The sequence below is a fragment of the Hippichthys cyanospilos genome, chromosome 6 (assembly GCF_059441005.1).
Source record: "Hippichthys cyanospilos isolate Australia breed blue-spotted pipefish chromosome 6, RoL_Hcya_1.0, whole genome shotgun sequence".
Lineage (NCBI taxonomy): Eukaryota > Metazoa > Chordata > Actinopteri > Syngnathiformes > Syngnathidae > Hippichthys > Hippichthys cyanospilos.
The window spans coordinates 21,097,815-21,112,068 of NC_142374.1; the positions used below are offsets into that span (position 1 = coordinate 21,097,815).

The 14,254-nt window shown below is 37.4% G+C and overlaps 1 protein-coding gene across 1 annotated transcript in view; it reads left to right on the forward strand.

The window, feature by feature from the left end:
• Positions 1 to 338: 338 nt before the first annotated feature.
• Positions 339 to 14,254, forward strand: part of lingo1a (leucine rich repeat and Ig domain containing 1a) — a 116,369-nt gene continuing 102,453 nt past the window's right edge. The window contains exon 1 of the mRNA XM_088417351.1: positions 339 to 496. The gene's annotated coding sequence lies outside the window, so the exon portion shown is untranslated. The remainder of the gene's footprint in view (positions 497 to 14,254) is intronic.

Consider the following 14,254-nt stretch of genomic DNA (forward strand, 5'->3'; position numbering starts at 1 on the left):
TGAGTTTCTCACCTCATTGCTAATCTATATATATATATATATATATATATATATATATATATATATATATATATATATATAAATCCGCTCCTCCTTCCACGGCGTCCTCCATCTTGGTGTTAAACACAAACAAACAAAGCCCCACAACTCCCTCTGGCTCTCCCGTTTGTCTCCATCAGACTGCAGTGTAGACGGCGGCAGAAATGAGGAGGGGCGCCACCCCGCCTCCCATCTCCCAATCTCATCGCACACTGCGGCTCCCCCCTCCCCTTGCCGAGTATCTGCGCGCGCGTGTGTGAGATGCCCGTCGCAGTGCAAAGCGCATGTGGCGTTGGCGCACATGTGGCGGCTGACGGGACGCTCTCCCCACTCGGATACCGCATCCTGCTTCGCATCAATAATCCCACTTCCTCCCTTGGAGTCTTCTCGAGCATCTTGGAATGTAACCGGCGAGCCCGTATGGAATGATTCCTGGATATTCTTCTCTGACGCTTGGGTAAGGATGACATTCCCGCCTTACTCTTCTTCTTCAGCAGCTGATTGACTTGTCAGTGTCGGGCGCCAACAGGCATTTCGTTGTGGCCAGGATGGGAAGGGTAATCCATGCTGGGAAAATGTCCCATTTTGGATATTTTATCCCCAGTGGTTGTTAGGTGACAACTTTGCACGGTTTACCTCCGTCATAACTCCTGCGGGGACTTTTAACTCGTTCAATGCCAGGGACGCATTTTCACGTTTTTTTCTTAAGAATTGAAATATTCAATCTCAGATTGCTTTAATATCTGGAAAATCAATGTCCTTGATGTACCTAAGTATCGATTTAACGCTTATCTGTGATTTAATGTCCTGAGTTTTAAAAAGCGTGAAAATACGTCCCTGGTATTGGATGAGTTTATGTGTGTACTTTAGTGAGTTTTTAGGGAGTGTTTTGACCCTTTGTGCGGTAATTTGATCATTTTTCATCCTCGCAGGATTTTAACCAATAAATGGCACAGAGAACTAAGTGGCCCTTTTGTCACCATCTCGGTGAAATTTCAGCTCCCCTGTGCTTTTTTTAAATGCTTTCTCTTTGACGTGGATGGACAAAATACTGCAAAAGGGTTAATGGTGGTGGGTTAATGTCGCAAAAACATATTATTATCATCATTATCTGTTAATATATATTTTTAACCCGTTGTTGTCGATTTGACCCAATTTGGGCCACTGTTCTAGAACTAGAGCATTAAAATACACTAGGAAGCTAAAAATGACTATATATCGTCAAAACAGGTGGAGGTTCAGAACAGAAGCGTGCGTTCATTCCTTAATGCTTCTAAATGGGATGTATTTGATTGCAAAGTTTCCATTTGGGACCCGTATCGACACCCATTAATGCTTCCTACCCTCCCACTTTGCATGTCGTCCTTCATTTTGTCCCTCGGAGTGGAGCTTTTTTTTTTTTTTCCTTCTTTTTTATATTTGCAATCTCCTTATCAATTCTCCGTCTATACGCGGAGGGATGGGGCGGCAGGAAAACGTCCGGATCCGGCCGTCGCTTAATGAAAGAGGAAGGAACGTGATTAGCAGGGGAAAGCAATGATTGACGGGAGGTCCGCAGGAAAGAGGACGAGGATATGGGTGAGGGAGGGGGAGGGGGGGGCCGGGAAAGTGCTTTTAAGGCTCGGGAGTCGACTTACCCGCGTCCGAAAGGGGCAATGTGATATTCCGGCCTGGATTCAACACATGGATGCACTCTGACGATGCGGGGTATCAATATTTATCACATTGCCCCATTTCCAGAGGAGATAACATGATAGCGCCACAGGATGGGGAAAATAGTAGAAGATTCAATCAAATGGGACCCACCTTGGATGGAACCATTTTTTTTCCACTTCTTTTGCCATTGATTTTCAAAAAGTGACCCAAAAGCACACACAAAGGTCTTAATTGCATCTAGAAGGGTACTGTTATTTTTCTTTTTCTGGGAAATGTTGCGCATTGATATCGCCTTCACTAGCTTAATGAAGGGCTGTGAAATTAAATTAATTAATTCCGTTTGTCGTTTTGACGAGACATTTTGAAAATTAGCTCAATGTTGAAATCGAGGTTTCGTAAGACATGTTTAGAGAAGTTACTACGTACCTAAATGTGGCGTTCGAGCGTGTTATGCACATGCTCTGAATGTTAAGTTTAAAATAAAACTGATTTAAAGTCAGTATTCAATATTATTAGCCGAACATTTCGCTCAGTGTGCTTTTTTTTATTAATCAAAACTTTTTAACATTTGATTAAAATTGATAAGTCTCTAGTGTGACGAGAAAAAACTTTTTTTCTTCTTTTTAGCCATTTTGGCCATCCCTAGCTTAATGCTAACACATAACGCAAAACACAATAGACAAGCTAAAAGATAGCATCAATAGTTGTGGCGCTAAACCATGAAGAAAAAAGGGCAGTTTGACGCAAACAGAAAATAAGAGGAATTACCTGAAGAGGGAGGCAAAACAACATACATAAACACGGTCAACCCCACAGGTCATGACAGCTGATGATGCCGTAAAGCGGCAATAAGGCCGTAAAGATGGGATGAAAAAAATGAGTATTCCACTTGGTAACGTGAACAAATCCAGGGACATCGTATCCCCGGGGGTCCACTGCATGCAGTATATTATTATAGCCTAACCAGTTGTTATCTATTTGGATGAAAATAAAAAAAAAAACTTTGAATTTACATTTGTAGCGGCATCACTAGGTGCAGCAACTCCAGAAGATATAGAGTGTAATATCGTCAGAAAATGACATCACAACAATGTGAATACATTTACTATAAAACCTGACAAAATAAAATGATAAATACAATCGTTTCCAAAGGATTCATTGTAGCACAATCTAGAAACAAAAGGTAGCTCATGTTCCAGTTAATTTTCTCTCAATTTGAAAATCAAAAAGTTACTGTCCCTGTTCCTGTGTGAAAAATTGCAAACTATTATCGATCGTGTATAATTTTTGACTCAACCGTTCCAAGGTTGATTGACTGTGTGGCACCCACGAACGGACACCCCCCCTGCGCGTAGCCCTCTAATTGCACTGGCGCTGCCCACTGCCAAAATGAGGAGCTAACAACTCATTTTATGCACAATTTTTCCCCAAGCCGTTGCAGCAAATAATGGTCGTTACCGATGCGGCTTCATGATTGAGCATGATGCATGAAATGAACTTGGCAATTTTGTCACGGCGAATCACACTTAATGACGTCCGAAATGGGAGCTTCTCACGCATTTAGCCTCGACGCACATCAACGTTTTAAACGCCGTTACCGCTGTGTATCAGAGTACTTTGGCCGAAAAACATTTTGGAGACAAACAAATGACAAATCCAATTGACTCGTTCAACGGCAAGGATGTCTTTTTACGTTTTTTTTTTCTTTTTTATATAAGAGTGTAGCCATTCAATCCCAGGTAGTTATGTTTTTACAAAAATGTTTACAAGTATTTTTTTTGAAGCAGGGTGGAAAAACGTTCGGTAGTAGGTAATTAATTACAGTATTATGGGTACTAAAGTAATCAACTTAAGTATTGAGGCATTAAAATAACAATTATTTAAGGTACTAAAGTAAACAATTACTTTAGTTTGAACTAATTGATGACTAAAGTAATTAAATAATTGATTAGCACCAGAGTTTTTAAGACAATATAGCAAAAACATAAATAAATACAAATAAATTGCATTATTTTGACATTTTTTGGGTCATTTTCTTACGTATTATTCTCTCCGTATTTTAGTCAAGGGATGGTACATTCCTGGGTGAAATTTCAGCTCCCTAGCATCTTCTTTCAGTGAAATACTTTTGATGTATAGATCAACGCCTTTGATGAAATACCGCAAAAAGGTTAAAACAACAAATGTCATATCATTTGGGTAAAATTTCAGCTCCCTGGTGCACGCTTTCATTTTGATGTGAAATGCTTTCATGGTAAAACTCCAAGCAACAGACAAAATACAACACAAGGGATAAAACAACAATTATTTAAGGTATTGTAGTAATCAATGATTTTAGTTTAAACTAATTGGTGACTAAAGCAATTAAATAATTGATTAATTAATACCCAAGTTTTTTAGACACATCTTTGTTCTAAATAAATAAATAAATAAAAATAAATTGCATTATTTTGACAATTTTTGGGTCATTTTCTTACGTATCATTCTCTCCGTATTTTAATCAAGGGATGGTACAATCTTGGGTGAAATTTCAGCTCCCTAGCGTCTTTCTTCCAGTGCTTTCCCTTTGCTGTGAAATATCTTTGATTGTATAGATCAACGCCTTTGACAAAATACCAGAAAAAGGTTAAAACAACTAATGGTCATACCATTTGGGTAAAATTTCAGCTCCCTAGGGTTTTCTTTCAATGTGATGTGAATTGCTTAAAGGGTAAAAATCAAAGCATCAGACAAAATACAACACAAGGGATAAAACAACAATTTGTCACCTGTTGGGTGAAATTTCAGCTCCCTCGTGTTTTCTTTCAATGTGATGTGAATTGCTTAAAGAGTAAAAATCAAAGCATCGGACAAAATACAACACAATGGATAAAACAACAATTTGCCACCCGTTGGGTGAAATTTCAGCTCCCTAGTGTTTTCTTTCAATGTGATGTGAATTGCTTAAAGGGTAAAAATCAAAGCATCGGACAAAATACAACGCAAGGGATAAAACAACAATTTGTCACGCGTTGGGTGAAATTTCAGCTGCCTAGTGTTTTCTTTCAACGCTTTCGCTTTGATGTGAAACAATTTGATGGAAAGGGTTAAATATTTGAAATGACAACTCTGAAGAGGCCTCTGCTTCATTGTAAACACATTCAACGCCAAATGACTCACGTTCACAATTTCCCACTCGCGAATCCCAAACTCAATGATGAATATTACAAATAGCGGCGATACGATATGAATATGCCCCTCGTTTAACGCAAATAAGTGACGAAGTGCGGCGCAATCATTTCCATGTGCTAATCAGATGTGAGGCACTTCACATTAAAAACATTTTTTTTGTTGTTTCAGCTCTCTCATCGCTTTCCGCTCTGATTGCGCATCAACAACGATGCGTCTCGGGCCGCATCGGGCAAGCCTCGTTAGCGTGAGCTAATCATGCGCCGGCTCCTCTTATGCCGAGCGAGAGCGGTGCTCGTTCGGGTCGTTAAAATTTGGACACGTTACCGCGGCACCATCGCAATCTGACTCATGCAGTGGGTCACTTGTGGTACTTGATGGTTGAATATTCACAATATTCATTTAGTTCAAAATATACATTTAGAAGGATAGTTAGTTGGTTATATAGTAGGTATATTATGTTATTATATGTATATATTATGTGTTTATATTCATAGCTATATACAAATACAGAGTATGTACATGATGTTTTATTATATATATATATATATATATATATATATATAGATATATATATATATATATATATATATATATATATATATATATATATATATATATATATAGATATATATATATATATATATATATATATATATAGATATAGATATATATATATCTATATATATATATATATATATATATATATATATATAGATATATATAATATGTTTTTATATTCATAGCTGTATACAAATACAGGATATTATTAATTATATTGTCATACTATATTTATATTTATAGAGATATGTTTGTAACTAGTATATTTTTATTATCGTAAGTATGTTTATATAGATAATTTTGAAGCGCATATATGCCATGTACGTATATTACATAGGGTATTTATACATAATTGTATGCATAATTTATACGTATTTATATCTATCCATCCATTTTCCAGAACCGTTTATCCTCACGTGAGTCGCAGGCTTGCTGGCGTCTATCTCAGCTGGCTTTGAGCAGCTACTTGATGGTTTAATATTCACAATATTAATTTATTGTCTATAATTTATGTGTTATTATATGTAAATAATATGTGTTTATATTCATAGCTCTATACAAATACAGGATATTATATTATTAATTATATTATGTAGCATTGTGTCATACTATATTTATATTTATAGGGATATGTTTGTAACTAGTATATTTTTATTATAAGTATGTTTATATGGATATTTATGAAGCGCTTATATGCCATGTACGTATATTACATAGGGTATTTATACATAATTGTAATGCACGTATTTATATCTATCCATCCATTTTCCAGAACCGTTTATCCTCACGTGAGTCGCAGGCTTGCTGGCGCCTATCTCAGCTGGCTTCGGGCCGTATATATACACATATATATGTGTAACAATATTAGTATGTAATATAAAGCTAAAAGAATATTTAAAAGAGGTTGAGAATAAATAAAAAGTTTAGTACTGGCTAAAGCCAGCTGTGATAGGCAACAGCAAGCCTGTGACCATTGTGACGATAAGCAGCTATAGAAGATGGATGGAACACCAATGAATGGGCTATTTTGTAGCATTAGCAACCATAATTTGGTAGAATATAGCAATTTATGTTGAGGCATGCTGTTTGTAAAATAATCATATGTATAGGAGGGGGAAAAAAATCAACATTAACCAGTGCATAATTTAGCACCTTAGCCTCAGTTAAAAATTAATAAATGTGTAATATATGCTATCACGTAAATTTTACATAGTCTTCATTTTTTATGCACACATAGCATTGACCTAGGTCAAGAATATCCTCATAATATTTACGAAATTATGAACTACAGATATTTTCAAACTGAACTAATAGCCTGTCTGACATGAATAAATGGCTGATTAAATATTAATCATGTTTCGGAGAAGTTCGTTTTTTTTCCAATGTTTTTTTTTCTTTTTTTTTTACACTACATGAATTCTGTTGCGGATGTATGATGATGATTCCGGTGCTGGTTTACTCTTTTACTGATTCAAGATTTCCCCCAGGACATTTCAAAGACTATCACATACATGAAAACCTGTGGTGGGAACACAAACAGTTTGAGGGATTGCTTCTAGCTCCCTCTTCAACTGCTATCCGATAAATAAACAGAAAAATACAACCATATATATATATATATATATATATATATATATATATATATATATATATATATATATATATATATATATATATATATATATATATATATATATATATGGGTGGCTTGGGGGTGCAGGTCAGCCACTTCAGGGACCCGAGTTCAAATCCACGTGGCTCCGGCCTTCCGTGTGAAGTTTGCATGTTCTCCCCGAGCCCATGTGGGTTCTCTCCAGGCACTTTAGCGTCCTCCCACACTCCAAAAACATGCGTGGCAGGTGAAATGGACATACTAAATTGTCCTTAATTGTGTTTGGGTCCACGAATGGTTTTTCATCTCTGGGCCCTGCAATTGGCTGGCAGCCATACTACTAATATATATATATATATATATATATATATATATATATATATATATATATATATATATATATATATATATATATATATATATATATATATATATATATATGTGTGTGTGTATATGTATACCGTATTTTCCGCACTATAAGGCGCACCTAAAAACCTTATTATTATTTTATTGTATTTTTAAGATGATGGTGCGCCTTATAATCAGGCGCGCCTTATCTATGGATCAATATTGAGATTGGGATTGGTTGATGGGGAATGAAGTGATAAAGTAAGCTTTCCCTGTTTTTTCTTTTGTGTGTTTACAGTTGAACAAGGTTGCTCATATTGATATTGAGTTATTATGCGATTGAGAGTTTAGAGTTATTTGAGTTATTATTGTTATTACTTTGGGTATTACGATATTGTGGTTGAAAACATTTTAAAATATGTCATTAATCGAGGGTGCGCCTTATAGTGTGAAAAATACGGTGTATTTTATATATATATATATATATATATATATATATATATATATATATATATAAATATGTGTATGTGTATTGTGTATATATATATATATATATATATATATATATATATATATATTGTTAGCTTTTATTCGGTGCGCCGCCTCAGCTGGCATTAAGCAGAGCTTCATGTTTTGCAAGTGAACACAGCCGGGGCCATGTTTCATGGTATTGATGAATGTTTGTGCCGCGCGGCCTTGCATGCTTGCTGGCTTGACATCACTATTAAATAGAAGACATCAGCCCCTACAACAGCCCTCCTCCTTCCTCTCTTCCTCCCAGTTGGAGATCAATCAGAACTAATACATATTTAGTTGAGACCTTTCTCTAAGGCCCCCCTGTGCGTTTGACACACTCCGACATCCTGGAACGCTCGTTCCTGACAAAATCCGTTGGGAAATATTTGAAAGGCGGCGTCATTCAGTCACGGCGTGCTTGCAAATGTGAGGGAAATTTTTAGTGCTTGAAAAGCAAAATAGACGCTGGATGAACTGGGTTTCTTTGCGTCTGTCATTAAGTTGTTCACTGCCAGCCCAGTAAAAAAAAAAAAAAAAAGATCTTTGGACGTCTATATCCGTCAATGGCAGTGAATGAGTTCAAGGTTCCTCCATGATCTTTGCGTGAGAGTGGGTTGCTTTGCACCTGTCATTAACCTATTCACTGCCAGTCCAGTAAAAAAAAAAAAAAAATCTTTGGACGTCTATATCCATCAATGGCAGTGAATGAGTTCAAGGTTCCTCCATGATCTTTGCGTGAGAGTGGGTTGCTTTGTGCCTGTCATTTACTTATTTACTGCCAGTCCAGTAAAAAAAAATAAATAAAAATAAAACATCTATGGACGTCTATATCCGTCAATGGCAGTGAATGAGTTAAAAGTTCCTGCATGAACTTTGCATGAGAATGGGTTGCTTTGCGCCTGTCATTACTTTATTCACTGCCAGTCCAGCAAAAAAAAAAAATCTTTGGACGTCTATATCCGTCAATGGCAGTGAATGAGTTCAAGGTTCCTCCATGATCTTTGCGTGAGAGTGGGTTGCTTTGTGCCTGTCATTTACTTATTTACTGCCAGTCCAGTAAAAAAAAATAAATAAATAAAAATAAAACATCTATGGACGTCTATATCCGTCAATGGCAGTGAATGAGTTAAAAGTTCCTGCATGAACTTTGCATGAGAATGGGTTGCTTTGCGCCTTTCATTAACTTATTCACTGCCAGTCCAGTCCAAAAAAAAAAAAAAAAACAATAAATCTTTGGACGTCTATATTCGTCAATGGCAGTGAATGATTTAAATGTTTCTTTATGTTATTTACTGCTATTTACTTTTTAATTATTCGATATATTTCAGTGACATATATTGATAGGAAGAATAATTAACTCATTCACTGTCAGCCCATTAAAAAAAAAAAAAAAAAATATATATATATATATATATATATGTGTGTGTGTATATATATATATATATATATATATATATGTATATATATATATTTATATATGTATGTATATATATATATATATTTATATATGTATGTATATATATATATATATATATATATATATATATATATATATATATATATATATATATATATATATATATATACATTCGGAAACGCAAAAACGTCTCAGCGGGCCGGCGAGTAACTTTAGCCTGAGTAACTTTAGCTGCTATGATGCCTTCAAATCACCTCGGAAACCTCAAGATGGCGACTAACCTTCAAAGTGAGCGTTTAGGGAGTCGCAAAGCAGTAATGTCATCAATCAGCCGTTTTTCGAACAAAACAAAGTTCGGCCTCGGTGTCATCCGACGCTCGTGTGATCTCGGCGCTCCCGTAACCGCCGCCGTCTCGTTTGGCGGCTTTTGATCTGCGGAAACACTTTACGACACCAATTTACCTGCTGTCCCACTTTTGCCGAGCTGTTAACATCTGCTTAAAGAGCTTTCTGGGTCTGCTTCTTTTTTTTTTTTCAGATTTTATTGATGGTAGCATATCTGCAAAGCGGGAGGGCGAGGGTAGCGAGTGTGCGACTAAAATAACGTTTGCCACGCCGGTCAGTATCTCGAATTAGGGCTGTGAAAGTCGGGGCTAAAAATAGATTGATAAAAGTTGAAATCTCCGAATTTACGCGCTTGCCTCGTTAATTCTCCGCATGGGCTTGACAGTTTTGGGTCAAAAATATGCATCGGTTCAGCTTTCGAGCGTTAGCGCTGTTAAGGACAAGCAAGAATATGAAAAATTGATTTTGAGCCGATTTGACGGGAGAGGGAATTTTCACCTCGCATTTTTAAATCAATCTTTTGATCTTTTGCTCATAACAAAACTATTCATAAATCAGGGCATAATACTCAACTTCTAAACTTGTATTTGAGATTTTAACTCGGTTTCTGTAGCTATCAGTAAATTAATGCTTTGAAAAGCTGTTTATTTTCAAAATAAGAGCAAATTGATTTGAACATGAATCAACTAATTGGGCCTTTAATTTTTTTGTTGTTGTGCGTGTTGTCATTAGTGGCACGATATGCTTGCTGAATAAAATACGCCTCGGGATACCACTACAAATGTATTTTCAAAGTTTTAAGCTCCGCCCACTCACCCGTATTTAAAAAAAAAAAACCAAAAACAAAAAAAATTGACAAATGAACAAAATAGACAAATAAACAAAATGGACAAAATACTGCACAATATAATATTAAATTTTTATAATTCACTTATGATTCATATAAATAATCATACATGTACAGTATCAATCATATACAGTATATGAAATTTACATATCACAAACCTTTTATACAGCAGAGTGGTTAGCACGTCCGCCTCACAGTTCAAGGACCCGAGTTCAAATCCACCTCAGTCTGGCCTTCCCGTCTGGAGTTTGCATGTTTACCCCGTGCCCGCGTGGCGTTTCTAGGGGCACTCCAGCTTCCTCCCGCATTCCAAAAACATGCACGGCAGGTTAATTGGACGCTTCAAATTGTCCTTAGTCGTGATTGGGTGCGTGAAAGATTCTATTTTATAGTTATTTCATTAAATGACACCTAGAACAGAAACACACATTTGCAATCTGCACTGGACGGGGCCGCAGGGCTCAAATCATGGGAAAAAAGTTATGGCTTGTAGTCTGGGAAAAAAAATGGCGATTATTTTTTTATTTTTTATTTTTATTTTTTGGAAAAGGGGGGTGGGGTATAGAATTTGGACTCCTTCTCAACTCCCAAAATTTCCAGAATTTTTCCACACTCTTCCCCCATCTTAAAGTCCACGCTTTTTACCGGCACCGCTCTCACTCGCGGTGGGTTTGATGGCGCACTTATTTATTCATGCCACGCCATTTTCCTGGTTTGGACTGGCCATGACCTGGGCTAACCGGGTCGCTTTTCCTGCGGCGCTAATGTATGCAGATCACTGGGCTTAATCCCCTCCCCGTTCCGTCCGACATGTTGATTCTGCGTCTCTCGTGACTCATCGCTCAAGTATCTCCCCTTGACACATGCTCACAGGTGAGATTTAATGGGCGCGTGTTAAATTCTCATCAGGTTTGTAGGAGATGAGGCCGAGGAAAGGAGATCTCATTGGAATGCCGGCTCGCTCGGCAGCTTTGTTTATACTGAAATCCATCCCTCAGGCAGAAGCTACTTTGCTGAGGGCCAAGTGGAAGAGATCGCTTTAATGCATAGCTCCTTCGCGGCGGCGTATTGGATGGTGCGTTCATCGGGCTCGCCGTCCAACCGGTGGCTTTAATTGGGTCTGTTGGAATGCTGGGAAATTGCTTCACTAACGACCGTATGGAATTTAACAAAATAAAGGCGTATCTTTTTTTTTTTTTTTTTGCTACGCGGCAATAAGTGGATTCATGTTCCAATTCATTTGCTCTCAAATTGAAAGGAACATGTAAAAAGCATTACAAACTCCAGAAGTACCCATGACTACATGTAATACTCCCATTTGACTATTTACAGAGGTGGGATCTTGGTCAACCAAAAGTCAAAAGCCATCCAAAAGTTAAAAGTAATGTTTAGATTTAAATGTGTAGAAATTGTTTGTGTTATGTTGCTTTTTGAATATGTTTTAGATAAAGAAATTGCTTGCTAATAAGTGATAATATGATAATTCTCGGACGCTGTTCCACTGCTAGTTGGTCACTCTTTCAAGCGACCAATGGCCTGCACCTGATTTGCATTTTGCCACTGGCTTGGATTTACATTTTCTTTAGTTAAAGACGTTTTTTTACAAGTGAATCCAACCTCAGCAATACTTTGTTTCCCTTATAGTGTATGTGACAGATGAAATTTGGACAAATGCTAATAAACCCGTCTTCTAAAAATGTTGGGCAGGCATATGTGTTGGGCATGTGTTCCACTCATTAAAAACCCGCCATATTGTGGGGATGCCAACTATAAACCCTGAAAATTGTATTCACCATGTTGATTGATTATGTATTTGTTCTATAGCTTCCCCCTCTGAAAATTGTGGCCCCGCTAGCTCAGTCATAGCAAGCGGCTAATTAGTCACGCTTCATTCACCTGACCCCCTCCCGCAAAGTCACTGTGCTAATTACACCCAGGTAGAGGTCGTTATGCAAATCGTGCCGGGAAGGTCGCCGCTCAACGTCCTTCTCCCGCGACCCGCCTGCACGGCACAATCAGAGGTGAAGGATGTTGAATTATGTTGAGCATGATGCTGCACACTCACAGTTGACATGATCCGTGTCTTATAAAGGTCAGTGTGTGTGTTTGTGTGCGTCTGGCTCATGTCGCGAAGCTTTGGTGTGAAAATGTGTGTGTCTTGCCTATTCTTTGAATGTCCCTGGTTCTCCTTTAATCATCGACTAATTCATGTAAGTGATATTATGCATTTGTTTTCCAAAAAGTCTTTAATTTTCTCATAAATCATACACCAACCAGAGAACATGACACAATACATGCCGTAGCAGAGAACATTTCGTAATACAGTGGGACCCCGTGTTACGACACTAATCTGATCTGCGGTTGGGGTCGTAAGGCGAATTCGTCGTAGGAGGGGCAATCCAAACCTATGTTACTTTTCTCGTTAACATCACTAGCAATCTTGGGACCCGTGGCTAACCCTTTTGACTTTGAATTAAGCAGTAAAATGCACTGTAAATACGCTTTTGGAACCACTTGCAATCGAACAAAGCTTTACCGTTCCGCCATTTTGAAACGAGTGAGGCCGATCAATAGCAGACCGGCATCTCCGTGAGGAGACACCGATCAATAGCAGACCAGCATTGTAGTCACGCATTGCATGGAAGCAGTGAGACGCTAATTGTAAATAAGTGATATTACCTAAAAATGCCAGCAGATGGAGGCAAAACAACACAAATACAGCCCAGTCCTTAGGGTCATGACAGTTGTTTTCATCGCATAACTGGGAAAATGTCATAGAGGATGAAAAAACTCAGTATTCCACTTTGCAACATGAAAATAACTCAAATCAGGGACGTTGTAACACAGGGGTCCACTGTACCTACAATATGTATTCTGGGTGCGATAAACCAATCAGAGAAATTATGTTACGTACAGTATGTAAGGTCCAAGTGATTACCCAATCAGAGAACGTTATGTACTACGTACAGTATACGCTGGAAAGGATACGGCAATCAGAGAACATTATATAACACGTGCAATACGTGGAGAACATCATGTAATACGTACAAGTTCGTTAACGGAGAATATTTCGTAATACGTGCAATATGTATGCTGTGAGCGATAAACCAATCAGAGAACATTTTATAACACGTGCAATACGTAGTGAACATCACGTAATACGTACAGTGCGTACACTGACAGCGATAAACCAAACAGAGATTATTATGTACAATACGTAAACTAAAGGAGCGATAAACTAAACGGAGAAACATTTTCAATTATTCACGCACGGGGGAATAGCAAAATACACTTGGAAAGCATTGAAAGAAGACACTTAGGGAGCTGAAATTTCACCCAGATGATGACAGCAATTTAAAGTTCAACATGGCGCAACCATTTAGTTACCATACTTCCTGGAGCGTGAAGAAATGAATTGGGGGAAAATGATCCAAAAATGGTCAAAATACTATATTAGGGTTCAACATTTCGCAAGATCATGCAGCTAATTACCTAAGACGACCACGATGTAAGCGATTACTCCAATTTTTAGTCCTCCACAAATGTAGCCCGCAAGATAAATGGTCAGTGACTTATACGCGAATTTAATTGCGTTAATTTACGAACTATTATGTTGGATTATGTAATATTGACTGTTATTTTCCTGCACTGGCAGGCAGAGAAAATAGATATTTTACAAATGGTGGTAATTTATTCAATTAAAAAAAAAAAAATCTAATTAGTTGGAGACTTTTTGTTTGACACA